Genomic DNA, 12566 nt, shown 5'->3' with positions numbered 1-12566 from the left:
TTTATCTGAGGGAGTAACAGAAAAGACACACACTCTCTCTTGATGGTTTCCTTCTGTCTTCCGTCTTTATTCTTCTTCCTCTTATTTTTCCTCTACCTTTTTCCTGGTGTTTTCCTTCTGTCATTCTTGATGTCTTCCTTCTAACTCACTTTATTTTTTCCCTTACACCTTATATACCCCAGCAGAACTTTCAAGCAATATAAAAATTATAATGTGGTTACATTCTATTTTTCAAATGAATGATTACAATGGATACAAGTAAAAATAAGCACATTTCCATATCCCTTACATGATTAAACATTTTAGGTATTACAGGTGAAAACAAGTTGTCCCAAGAACCCACATACATTCATTTCCAAGCAATTTCTTATAGATTAACAGAGTGTGAGCAAGCAAGGTATTTTTCTCGGCCAGTTCTTTTACTGGCAGGCTGCATTTTGCAGTTACAAAGAAAGGACCAATCATTTTATTATTTATCTCAAAAGGCAATCTTATAAGAATCACAAATCTAAACTTTTATATATAAAAAACAGTCAGTCTGCTCTACTTTAAATCTTTAGGGTACACACCCACTCATTGACAGTTTTTTTATGTCAGGAAGCTGAGAGTAGAAATGGGCAGAAGGAATTAACACCATCCCATCCTAACAAGAAAGGCACATCAGCTAATAATAATTAGGCTGCTTTGTTTTTGATCCCTGACCTTAATGAGTCCCTCACTCAGCTACATGTCTTTCTAAAAAAAAAAAAATTGTTTTGGTTTTTTGAGACAGGGTTTCTCTGTGTAGCTTTTTGCCTTTCCTGGAACTCACTTGGTAGCCCAGGCTGGCCTCAAACTCATAGAGATCTGCCTGCCTCTGCCTCCCGCCACCACCCGGCTCTTTCTAAAACTTTAGATTGTCTTCTTGGGCTTTTTAACCTCAAAGCTATTTGACAAAAAATATTAGTCTAACCTTAAGTTATTTTCAAAGCTTTGTTTCAGCTGTGATGCACTCTGAAACCTGTGAATGCATCTACCAACATTAAGATTAAAAGAATTTAAGTTAGCTGGGCTTCTGGGATTCAGTTGCTTTTCTTTTTTGGTTTTGGTTTCCAAGACAGGGTTTCTCCATGTAGTTTTAGTGTCTGTCCTAGATCTTGCTCTGTAGACCATGCTGGCCTCAAATTCACAGAGATCTGCCTGGCTCTGCCCACTGCTCCCTGAGTGCTGGGATTAAAGGCATGCATCACCACCACCTGGCCTCAAAATCCTATTTTAATTGACACTATTATTGTATAAAAGCATTGCTTCAGTTAAACAGTACAGCTTCTGAGGAAACCATCTTCATAATAATCCACAGGTAAAAATTCCCAGTAGTAGAATGGGTTATTCCCAAGAGATGATCATATTGCATTAAGGACAGTGGGGATCTCCCATGCCAGATACCAGAGAAAAATGACAACAGCAAATATGCACAGACACAACAGTAGTAAGAGACATTCTGGGGCAGAGGCTCTCAGAGCCTTGCCTATCCAAGATTCACCCATCAGGGTTTTGTTTCCTGGACGGCCGATCCCCTGAAGCCAATTGCCATTGCTGCTCCTCTGACATGACCACTGGCACATGGGTAGTAATTTGGCAGAAGCATTATGTAGAAAGGCAAATCCATAACCAGAATAAGTATCTACTCCAGTAAGGACAAAGTGTTGCCTTTCCCACAAAGGAAGCGGTCCAATGTAGTCTGCCACAGACTGCTGGCAGGTCACTCTGGGGAACAGCACCATATTAGGGACTGTGTTGATCTCAGCAGCAGATCAGTCAGATTAGTTTTGCTGAGTGGAAGTCCATGTTGTTGAGCCCATGCATAACCCCATCTCTGCCACCATGGCCACTTTGTTCACGGGTCCATTGGTCAGTGACAGGGATGGCTGGGGAAAGAAACTGACTATCCACAGAATGGGTCATCTTACCTACTTGATTAATGAACTCCTCCTCAGCTGAAGTCACCTTTTGATGAGCATTTACATGGGACACAAGTATCTTCACATACTTCACCCATTTAGACAGGATCTATTCACATACTTCTCCAAAAATCTTCCTCACCAATTTTCCAATCATACTCTTTCCAAGCCCCTGACCATCCAGCCAGTCTGTTGGCTAAAACCCATGAATCAGTGAACAATCACACACCTGGCCATTTCTCCTTCCAAACAAAATGTATGATCATGTGTACTGCCTGAAGTTCTGCCTATAGTGAAGATTTCCTTTTGCCAGTGTCTTTCAGGGTTGTCTCAGAAAAGGCTGTAATGCTGTAGCTGTCCACTTCTGGGTGGACACTTCATGACGTACAGAACCATCAGTAAACCAGGCCCTAGTCTTCTCTTCCTCAGTCAACTAATCATAGGTCACACCCCATGAGGCTGCAGGTGCATGCTTGGAAGCAGATGGCATTGTAATGGGAGTAGAAAACATAGGCATTTGGGCAACTGTAGTTTGGAAGTTTTCCTTTATCCCAGCCAGCGAGTGGTTGGCACAAATCTCTCCCACTCATGTCCCCCAAGTAAACACACAGAGGCTTATATTAATTATAACTGCTTGGCCATTAGCTCAGGCTTATTACTGACTAGCTCTTATGCTTAAATTAACCCATAATTCTTATTTATGTTTAGCCACATTGCTTGGTAACTTTTCTCAGTTCTGCCTTGTCATTTTGCTTCCTCTGTGTCTGGCTGCAGACTCCTAACTCAGCCTTCCTCTTCCCAGAATTCTCCTTGTCTGCTTATCCTGCCTATATTTCCTGCCTGGCTACTGGCCAGTCAGCATTTTATTTATCAACCAATCAGAGCAATACACATTCACAGCATACAGAATGACATTCCACAGCACTTCCCCTTTTTCTATCTAATGAAAAAGAAAGGTTTTAACTTTAATATACTAAAATCATATATAATAGAATAGTTATCAAGCAAGAATTACAGTTACAATATCTAGTCTATTTGTATTTGGCAAACTTAAAGAAAATATTCTATCCTCTATCTTATATTTGTAAGTCTAAAGTTTCATATCTAATTTATCTTTTATCATAACCAAGGAAAATTATAACTACCTAGTCTTCTACATCAAAGACCTCAGAAGGATATAATATTACCTAAGTAAACAGGAAATGCATTGTAAGCAACTTTTAAAATTCTGGAAATGACAGAGACATTTGGCTGCCTGGACAGTCACCCAAAGTTCCTGTTCAATGTTGGGGCATCCAACTTCAGCCCATAGGCCTAGTCTCTCAGTCATTTTGTCCTGTGTCCTGTAGAATGTCTGGCAATTTCTTCTGCAAAGCAGGAACCTGAAGAACCATCTCACCTTGCAAATTTCAGGGGTCACCTTCCTATGGGTTCTCCATGTCCAGTCAATCAGTCAATGCAAGGGCACTTTTTTGCCCAGTGGCTAACTTTTGCCACAAACAAGATAAACTCCATATGGAGTGTCTTTGATGCCCATCTTTCTCTTTGAAGTAAATCCATGCTGCCAGGAGCAGATGTGTCTCATTGTCCAGAAAGTCCAAGTTTTTAAAACATTTTAAATGCCAAAATATATAGGTCTTTGAAATGTTTGAAGATGACCTGTCTATCTAAAATATATCCCTGCTTGACCTTGAAAACATACCTAATATGACAAGTTTGATTATGATAGATGACTAATTACTAATCCATATTTCTTAATTATACATTATAATTTAAATGAGTTACATAAACATAATACCTTAAACAAGAGTATAAATATATATATGGTATAACAAAATTAACTGTAAATTTGTATCAATAAACTAAAATCCATACCATTGTAAAACATAAGAGTAGATTCAATAATCTACCCTTTTATCCTAGCATATCTATATCCAATCCTCCTTTTTTTTGAAAAAAAGATATTGACTATGACCAATAACAATTTGCAACCAATAATCTAAACAAAGACAAACAGCCATAATCCATTTTTTGGGAATGTGGGCATAGTGTTCTAGACTACTTCCTGCTGATAGAGGGCACTGGGTCTGGTTTGATCAAATCCGATCCATCTTAATATGGAACAAGGGCTGGAGAGATGGCTCAGAGGTTAAGAGCACCAACTGCTCTTCCAAAGGTCCTGAGTTCAATTCCCAGCAACCACATGGTGGCTCACAACCATTTGCAATGAGATCTGGCGCCCTCTTCTGTATACATAATAAATAAAATAAATCTTTAACATGGAACAAATCCATAACCTCTTGTTTCCTGTAGAAACAAAAGCATAATCTCCTTTCCAAAGCAACATATCCTTAGACATAAATTCTGAAGTCAAGATACTTTTAAAATATACATATTAATTTAACTGAATAGTCTTTACAATCGAATGTCTCTCTGCAGTTAAAAATCCCAAACACAATATAATCTAGACTCTGTGATTTCCATTGTTATGTGGCTTATTTTTTATATTACTTTTGCTTTCTCTTTAAAGACTATATTTTTTAAAACTTTCTATTTCTTTTTTTGTTTGTTTTTTTCAAGACAGGGTTTCTCTATGTAGTTTTGGTGCCTGTCCTGGATCTCACTTTGTAGACCAGGCTGGCCTTGAACTCACAGAGATCCGTCTGACTCCGCCTCCTGAGTGCTGGGATTAAAGGCATGTGCCACCACTGTCTGGTCCTATTTCTTTATATAACTCTATATTCCTTTTCCTCTCTCTCCCAAGCCTACATACATTTTTACATACACTGGAAACCATTTAAATTCTTATTCCATCTGAACTGACTTATTATGAATCTATAATCCTTCTCTGACCAGGAGAGATTTTAAACCGCTAAACTGTGTTTTTAGGAAAAAGGCATTTGAGTAGCTGAGTACCATGTACCAGGAGATGTGTTAATTTGCTCAAGTAAGGGCATCACATCTGGTACAGCAGCTACAAATAGAGTCATCTGTGGCATGAATCTTAAAAGGTCTTCTTAATGAAATCAAACCCGAGGCCAGTTGTTGGGGTGATTGCTGGAAGATCAGAGAAGCAGAACAAGCCACAGCTTCCTCACCTTGCTTGTTCCTCAGCTGTTTCCTCAGGCTGGAAGCTTCTGAGTCCTCATCCCAATGGTTCTCAGCTGAACTGTGTTGCTCCAAAGCCTGAATGCTTAACCAACCAAATGCTTAAACTGCATGCTTTTTCTCCTCTAGTTCCTGGTCCTCAGGCCTTATATACTTTTCTCTTTCTGCTCCCACTCCCTGGGATTAAAGGCGTGGGTCACCATGCTTAGCTGTTTCTAAAGTGGCCTTGAACTCAGAGAGATCTGGCTAGCTCTGCCTCCCAAGTGCTGAGATTAAAGGCGTGCACCACCACCACCCAACTTCTGTTATGGCTTACTCTTCCCATTTTCTAGCCACCATTTTTGGCTTTGTTCTAGTGGCTGTCTGTTCTCTGACCCCAGATATGTTTATTTCGGTGAACACACAATATTTCAGGGAACACAATACCCACCACAGTCATCACTTGATTAAATTTACAATCATCAATTGTCATTCTCCACAATTCATCTGTCTTCTGTACTGACCAAATAGGAGAGTTATACGGAGACGTTGTGGGAACCACCAGCCCTGCACCTTTCAAGTCCTTGATGGTGGCACTAATTTCTGGAATTTCTCCTTGGGATGTGATATTGTCTCTGATTCACTGTGTTCCCTAGAAGAGGCAGTTCCAGTGGTTTCCATTTGGCCTTTCCAACCACAATATTCCTCACCCCACAGGTCAGGGAACTAATATGGGAGTCTGCCAATTTCTAAGTATATTTATTCCAATTATACATTCTAATAATGGCATAAATAACTACACAATGAGGTCAGGGACTCCCTGGACCCATTGTGAATCAGACTTCAGTCAAAACTCCATTAATAACCTGACTTCTGTAAGGCCCTACTTTATCTGTATGTCACAATGCTTCTTGGGGCCTCCCAGAATCATTGTCAATTCAGAACCAGTATTCAATAGGCCCTGGAAAGTCTGGTTGTTTCCTTTCCTCTAGTGGAGAGTAACCCCTGTAGAAGGCCATAGCTTCCTCTGGAGAAGGACTGGGGAAAAGCATTTTCAACTGTGTGAGTTTCCATATTAAACCTAGTGAGGTAACACAGATCCAGAAAGACAAACATGGTGTGTACTCACTTATAAATGGGTGGATATTAGGTGTAAAGTAAAGGATAACCAGACTATATTCTACAGCCCCAGAGAACCAAGGTAGCAAAGAGGACCCTAAGAGGGATGCATGGATTTCCCCAGAAGGGGAAATAGATGAGATCTCCTGGGTAAACAGGAGGTGGGGGATGGAGAGGTGGGAATATGAGGGATTGGATTTGGCCAGTTGGGGGCCAGAGGGAGGGGGATAACAATGAAAGAGAGATCTTGATGGGGGCACATTGTGGGCCTAGGGAGAAACCTGGTGTCAGGGAAACTCCCAGGAATCCACAAGGATGAGTCCAGCTAAGACTCCTAGCGACAGAGGAGAGAGTGCCCAAACTGGCCTTCTCTTGTAATCAGATTGGTGACTACCCTAACTGTCATTCGAGAGCCTTTACCCAGTAACTGACGGAAACAGATGCAGCAATCCACAGCCAAGCTCTGGGGTTGTATGAGCCAGGGGGTTCAAGGTCATCACAGGCAACCCACAGAGATAGCTGACCTGAGCTCATGGGACACATGGACTCTGGACCAACAGTGAGGGAGTGGATGTGGGGAAGGTGGGCAGATGGGAGTTGGGGAGAGGGAACGGGAGGAGAGGAGGGAGGGAAAACTGTGATCGGTATGTAAAATAAATGAAAAAATTCCATTAAAAAAAGAGAGAATTGTAAACAGTATTGAAAAAAGACAAGTTGAGGCAGATTGGCAGCATCAGTCAGTGCTGGTACCTGTCACAATGTGTAACATTTTAAAATAGTAACTCAGGGTTGGGGATTTAGCTCAGTGGTAGAGCGCTTGCCTAGCAAGCGCAAGGCCCTGGGTTCAATCCTCAGCTCTAGCCAAAAAAAAAAAAAAAAATAGTAACTCAACTGGGCGTGGTGATGCCCATGTTTAGTCCTAGCAGCCTGGGAGGCAGAGGCGGATGGATCTCTGTGAGTTTGCCTGGTCTACAGAGTGAACTCCAGGCCAGCCTTGGCTATGCAGTGAGACTTAAAAAAAAAAACAAAAAAAAACAACCCTAAACCTCTCTGTTCCAACCTTCTCAGAGGCTTTCCAGGGGCTTTGGTCTAGTGAGATGAACTGGTTTAGAAGTAGCTCTCTCAGGGTATTCTGTCTTCCAAACTCTACATTGCTCAGTATCCTCACCATCTGTAGGTTTAACTGTTAACTTTGTTACAGTAGAGCTTTTGTCAAAGACTCCATCTGCGTTTTAAACTTTAAAGATATTTTTGTTGAGAAGACCTTTTTTTCAGTTCTGTTGTTTCATCTTTATAATACAGACTTCCCCCCCGCCATCAGATTTCTCTGTGTAGCTTTGCGCCTTTCCTGGAACTCACTCTGTAGACCAGGCTGGCCTCGAACTCACAGAGATCTGCCTGCCTCTGCCTCCTGAGTGCTGGGATTAAAGGCTAATACAGACTATATCTTTGCATATAAGGACTTTTCAAATTATAATATTTAAAAATGTACAGGAATTCCCAAGGAATCAAGAATGACCGACAAAAGCCGGTGTCCTCTTTTCACCCAACAGCTGAGACATTGTGGAAGCCATGTGCAATTAAAAACTAATAATGAGGCTTATCTGATTTTATTTTGAAAATTAATTGATAGAAAAATAGAAAGCAAGCTTTGGGCCCTTCCAACCTCAATTGTCAATCAGAGGGTGATGTGTGAGGCACATCCAGGTGTAGGAGTCAGCAGACTTACTAACCAAATAGCACCAAACGCCTGCCTAGCATTTGCCATGGTAGGTTGAAACATTACTGATCGCCTCTGCATCCCACTTGCCAAGTCACCACAACGCATGTAGCAGCTGAGAATCCATTACTAATGAAAGTCATCAGGACAGGTACTCAAGGCAGGAACCTGGGGACAGGAGCTATGAAGGAATGCTGTTTGCTGGCTTGCTCACTGGCTTGTGCTTGGCTGCTTTTTATACAGCTACTACCTACCTGAGGCATGGTGATGTTTGCCCATGGTTGGGTGGGCCCTCCTACATAAGTTAATAGTCAAGGCAGTCACTCACAGACATGACCACGGCTAACATGACAGGCAATTCCTCAGCTAAGGTTTCTTCTTTAGGATGACTCTAGGCTGTGCCAAGCAGACAACTAAGTATAAGTAGAACTAACTGGGAAGTAGTGGCACACATCTTTAATTCCAGCACTCAAGAGGCAGAGGCAGGGGGATCTCTGAGTCTGAGGCCAGCCTGGGCTACAGAGAGAGTTCCAGGATAACAAGAGCTACCCAGAGATACCCTGACTAGGGGTTAGAGATTTAGCTCAGTGGTAGAGTGCTTGCCTAGCAAGCGCAAGGCCCTGGGTTCAATCCTCAGCTCCACATACAAAAAAAAAAAAAAAGAAAGAAAGAAAGAAAGAAAGAAACCCTGTCTAAACAAGCAAACAAACAAACAAACAGAATAACTAGAACAGTCTCACTTTTTAATGGGATTTTCTTTTTTGATATGTGGTATTATGAAGTCCATGCTGGTCTCTAATTAGCTATGTAGCTAAGATGACTTGATTATATCTATCCATCATCTATCTATCTATCTATCTATCATGTATGTATATACCTATTTATCTATCGTGTATGTATTATGTATGTATGTACTATCTATCTATCATGTATGTAGGTATGTATATATGTATCTATCAATCTGTGTGTATGAATGGTGTGCATGTGGGTCAGATGGGAGTCTATTCTCTAGCTCTGCAATGTGGGTGCCAAGGATAGAACTCATGTCATGCTGAGCCATCTCTCTTGCCCTAAGGATGACTGAACTTATTATGGTCTTCCTGCTTCTACCTCCTCGGTTTTGGGATTAGAGGCCTGTGCCACCACACCCAATCTTGTGCTGCTGGGGAATCAAAAGCCAGGCTTTCTGCATATGAGTCACGCACTTTATCAACTGAGTTACATCCTCAGTCTTTGCCCAGTGTAAATGGGCTTCCCTTTGGTGTAGGAGTGAGTAGAAACTGTGTTCCAGTGGAATGACCTGTATGTGTCAGGGACCTGAGTTGACTTTACAACCATAAGCCATAAATTGCTTTTTGTGTACTAGATGAGGTGGCTTGTGCCTGTGATCCCAGGATTTGGGAGGCTGATATGAGAAGATAATGTGTTGTGGCCAGCCTGGGCTACATAGCAAGACTCTTTCTCAAAAAAAACAAACCCAACGAGTTGTATGTGTGGTTTTGTGTCACACGGTGTCTTGGTCATTTCTCTATTATTGTGAAACAATAATGAACAAGGTAACTTATAGAAAAAAAAGTTTATTGGGGCTTACCGCTGCAGAGGGTTATAGTCTATGACCATTGCTGTTTCTTTTTTTGGGGGGGCGGGGGGCACCACCCAACTCCCAAATAAATTCACACATGGAGGCTTATTCTTTTTTTTTTATTTTTTATTTTTTTGGTTTTTCGAGACAGGGTTTCTCTGTGTAGCTTTGTGCCTTTCCTGGATCTCACTCTGTAGACCAGGCTGGCCTCGAACTCACAGATCTACCTGCCTCTGCCTCCCAAGTGCTGTGACTAAAGGCGAGCGCCAACACCGCCCGGCTGGAGGCTTATTCTTAATTATGATTGCCCTGCCTTAGCTTGGCTTAGTTTCTAGTCAGCTTTTGTCTGTTTGTTTTTTCCAGACAGGGCTTCTCTGTGTAGCTTTTGGAACCAGTGCTGGAATGCACTCTGTAGACCAGGCTGGCCTTGAACTCAGAGATTCACCTGCCTCTGCTTCCTGAGTGCTGGGATTAAAGGCCACCGCCAGGCCTAGTCAGCTTTTCTTAACTTATTCTGACTATCTTTTGCCTCTGGGCTTTTTTTATTTCTGCAAATCTTACTTTTATTCTGTGGGTGGCTGTGTAGCTATGTAGCTATGTGGCTGGTCCCTGAAGTCCTCTTCCTGCTCTCTCATTCCTAGATCTTCCTCCCAGATTTCTCCTTCTATATATCCTCTCTGCCTGCCAGCCCCGCCTATCCTCGCTATTGGCCAGTTCTTCATTAGCCCATCAGTTGGAGATAGTCCCAGGAACACAGAAGTGAGTGATGGGGAAAGAGTCCATGGATAGTGTGAGTTCAGCTGTGGTTTCATTTCCCCGTTACTCTATTGTGCACCAGAGAGATCTATCATTTTTTCCTTTTTCTTTTTTTTTTTGGGGGGGGGGGGCGCGACAGGGTTTCTCTGTGTAGCACTGGCTGTCCTGGAAGTAGATCAGGCTGGCCTCAAACTCAGAGATCCACCTGCCTCTGCCTCCTGAGTGCTGGGATTAAAGGAGTGCACCACCACCGCCCGGCCAAGATGACATATTTTTAAGTTAACAGAAAAGTATAAAACAAGCAGATTTCAGCTGAATGGATATAGCAAGTCTCTACATATGAAAATTACACCCCTAAAGAGGTTGTAGGCAGGCTGGGTGGTGGTGGCGCACACCTGTAATCCCAGCACTCGGGAGGCAGAGCCAGGCAGATCTGTGAGTTTGAGGCCAGCCTGGTCTACAGAGTGAGATCCGGGAAAGGCACAAAGCTACACAGAGAAACCCTGTCTGGAAAAAAAAAAGAAGAAGAAGAAGGAGGAGGAGGAGGAGGAGGAGGAGGAGGAGGAGGAGGAGGAGGAGGAGGAGAAGAAGAAGAAGAAGAAGAAGAAGAAGAAGAAGAAGAAGAAGAAGAAGAAGAAGAAGAAGAAGAAGAAGAAGAAGAAGAAAGAAAATAAAAAAAGAGGTTGTAGGTAGGAGTTGGGTGTGGTGGTACACACACAGAATCCCAGCTTTGGGGCTGACACATGAAGCACTTTCATTTGGGACCTTCTGTTCTATAATTACCAAGCCTGTGGATCGGAGAAGATGAATTTTCTCAGTGAGACACTGGGGAGGTGAAGACTTCAAGGCAGCTTCTGTTGGTAAGTGGACGTGGAAAATGCTAGACCTTGGTACCTGGCCAAGGTTTTCTTTCAGGTGAATGTATGATCTGTGAGCAGGTTAAAAAAAATCTTACTCATGAGGAAACATAGTTGCAACTTATCTTGTTCCCAAAGAAAGTATTTAAGTAGCAAATGGACCCTGTTAATCTCTGTATCCCAAGTTCTTTTTTTGAAATGTTTTCTTTTGATTTTTGTTTTGGTTTTTCGAGAAAGGGTTTCTCTGTGTAGTTTTGGTGCCTGTCTTGGATCTTGCTCTGTAGACCAGGCTGGCCTCCAACTCACAGAGATCCTCCTGGCTCTGCGTCCCGAGTGCTGGGATCAAAGGCGTGCATCACCGCCACCCGGCTTGACATGTTTGTTTGTTTTTTTAAATGTTTATGTATATGTGTATTGGCCTATAGGTATGTCTGTGTACCATGTGCACACCTGGTTCCATGAAGTTCAGAAGAGGGTGTTGGATGCCCTGGAACTGGAGTTACAGATGGTTGTGAGCTGCCACATGGGTTCAAGGAACAGACCCCAGGTCCTCTGCAAAAGCAGCCCTTAACCATTGAGCCATCTTCCCTCACATTCTTTGTCAGTTTCAATGTGGACTTAGAGAAGCACTACTTTCCATGTTTAAAAATATTTGAATTTTTAGCTGGACATGGTGGCATGTATCTGTAATCCCAGGACTAGAGAGCTAAAGGCAGGTAAATCAGTTCAAGGTCACCCTTGGCTACATAGTGAGTTTGATGCTAGCCTAGACAATGATAACCCTGTTTCAAAAAAAGAAAAAACAGGTATCTCTCTCTCTCTCTCTCTTTTTTTTTTTTTTTTTTTTTTTTTTTTTTTTGCCAGAGCTGAGGACTGAACCCAGGGCCTTGCACTTGCTAGGCAAGCGCTCTACCACTAAGCTAAATCCCCAAAACCACCCCCCCTTTTTTTTCTTAAAGAGTTTAAAGAAGTTGGATTGTGGTCTGCATCTTTGAACACACTTTTTAAAAAAAGATTTATTTATTATGTACACAGTATTCTGCCTGCATGTGTCCCTGCAGGCCAGAAGAGGGCACCAGATCTCATTACAGATGGTTGTGAGCCACCATGTGATTGCTGGGAATTGAACTCAGGACCTCTGGAAGAGCAGTCAGTGCTCTTAACCACTGAGCCATCTCTCCAGCCCTCCAGGGTATCTTAGATTATAAAAATGGGGCACAATATTAAACCTGCATGGAAGACTAGGAAGCTACAGTCCTCTTTCCCCCCACAGCTGTTTTCTCCTTAGAGAGCAAGGATGTTCTGTGCACAGTCAAGGTGTGTCATAGCTCTTGCTAGACAGGTAATGTTGGGTGACAGTGAGGCCAACAGGCATGCAGAAAGGATTCTTGTTCCTTCTAACTGAATAAGGGAATCAGAATAAATGCACTGGTTTGGATTTAAGAATGAAATCTTTTCATGCTGTGCTTCCCTCTTGGTCTTATGGGAGGGCTAGTGAAGGGGCA

The 12566-nt window shown here is 42.3% G+C and overlaps 1 protein-coding gene across 1 annotated transcript in view; it reads left to right on the top strand.

The window, feature by feature from the left end:
* Positions 1-12566, top strand: part of Lrrc74b (leucine rich repeat containing 74B) — a 37107-nt gene that overhangs the window by 22049 nt on the left and 2492 nt on the right. The gene's annotated exons all lie outside the window — the stretch shown is intronic.

The sequence above is a fragment of the Onychomys torridus genome, chromosome 8, assembly GCF_903995425.1.
Source record: "Onychomys torridus chromosome 8, mOncTor1.1, whole genome shotgun sequence".
NCBI lineage: Eukaryota > Metazoa > Chordata > Mammalia > Rodentia > Cricetidae > Onychomys > Onychomys torridus.
This window is presented reverse-complemented; position numbering and strand designations above follow the sequence as displayed.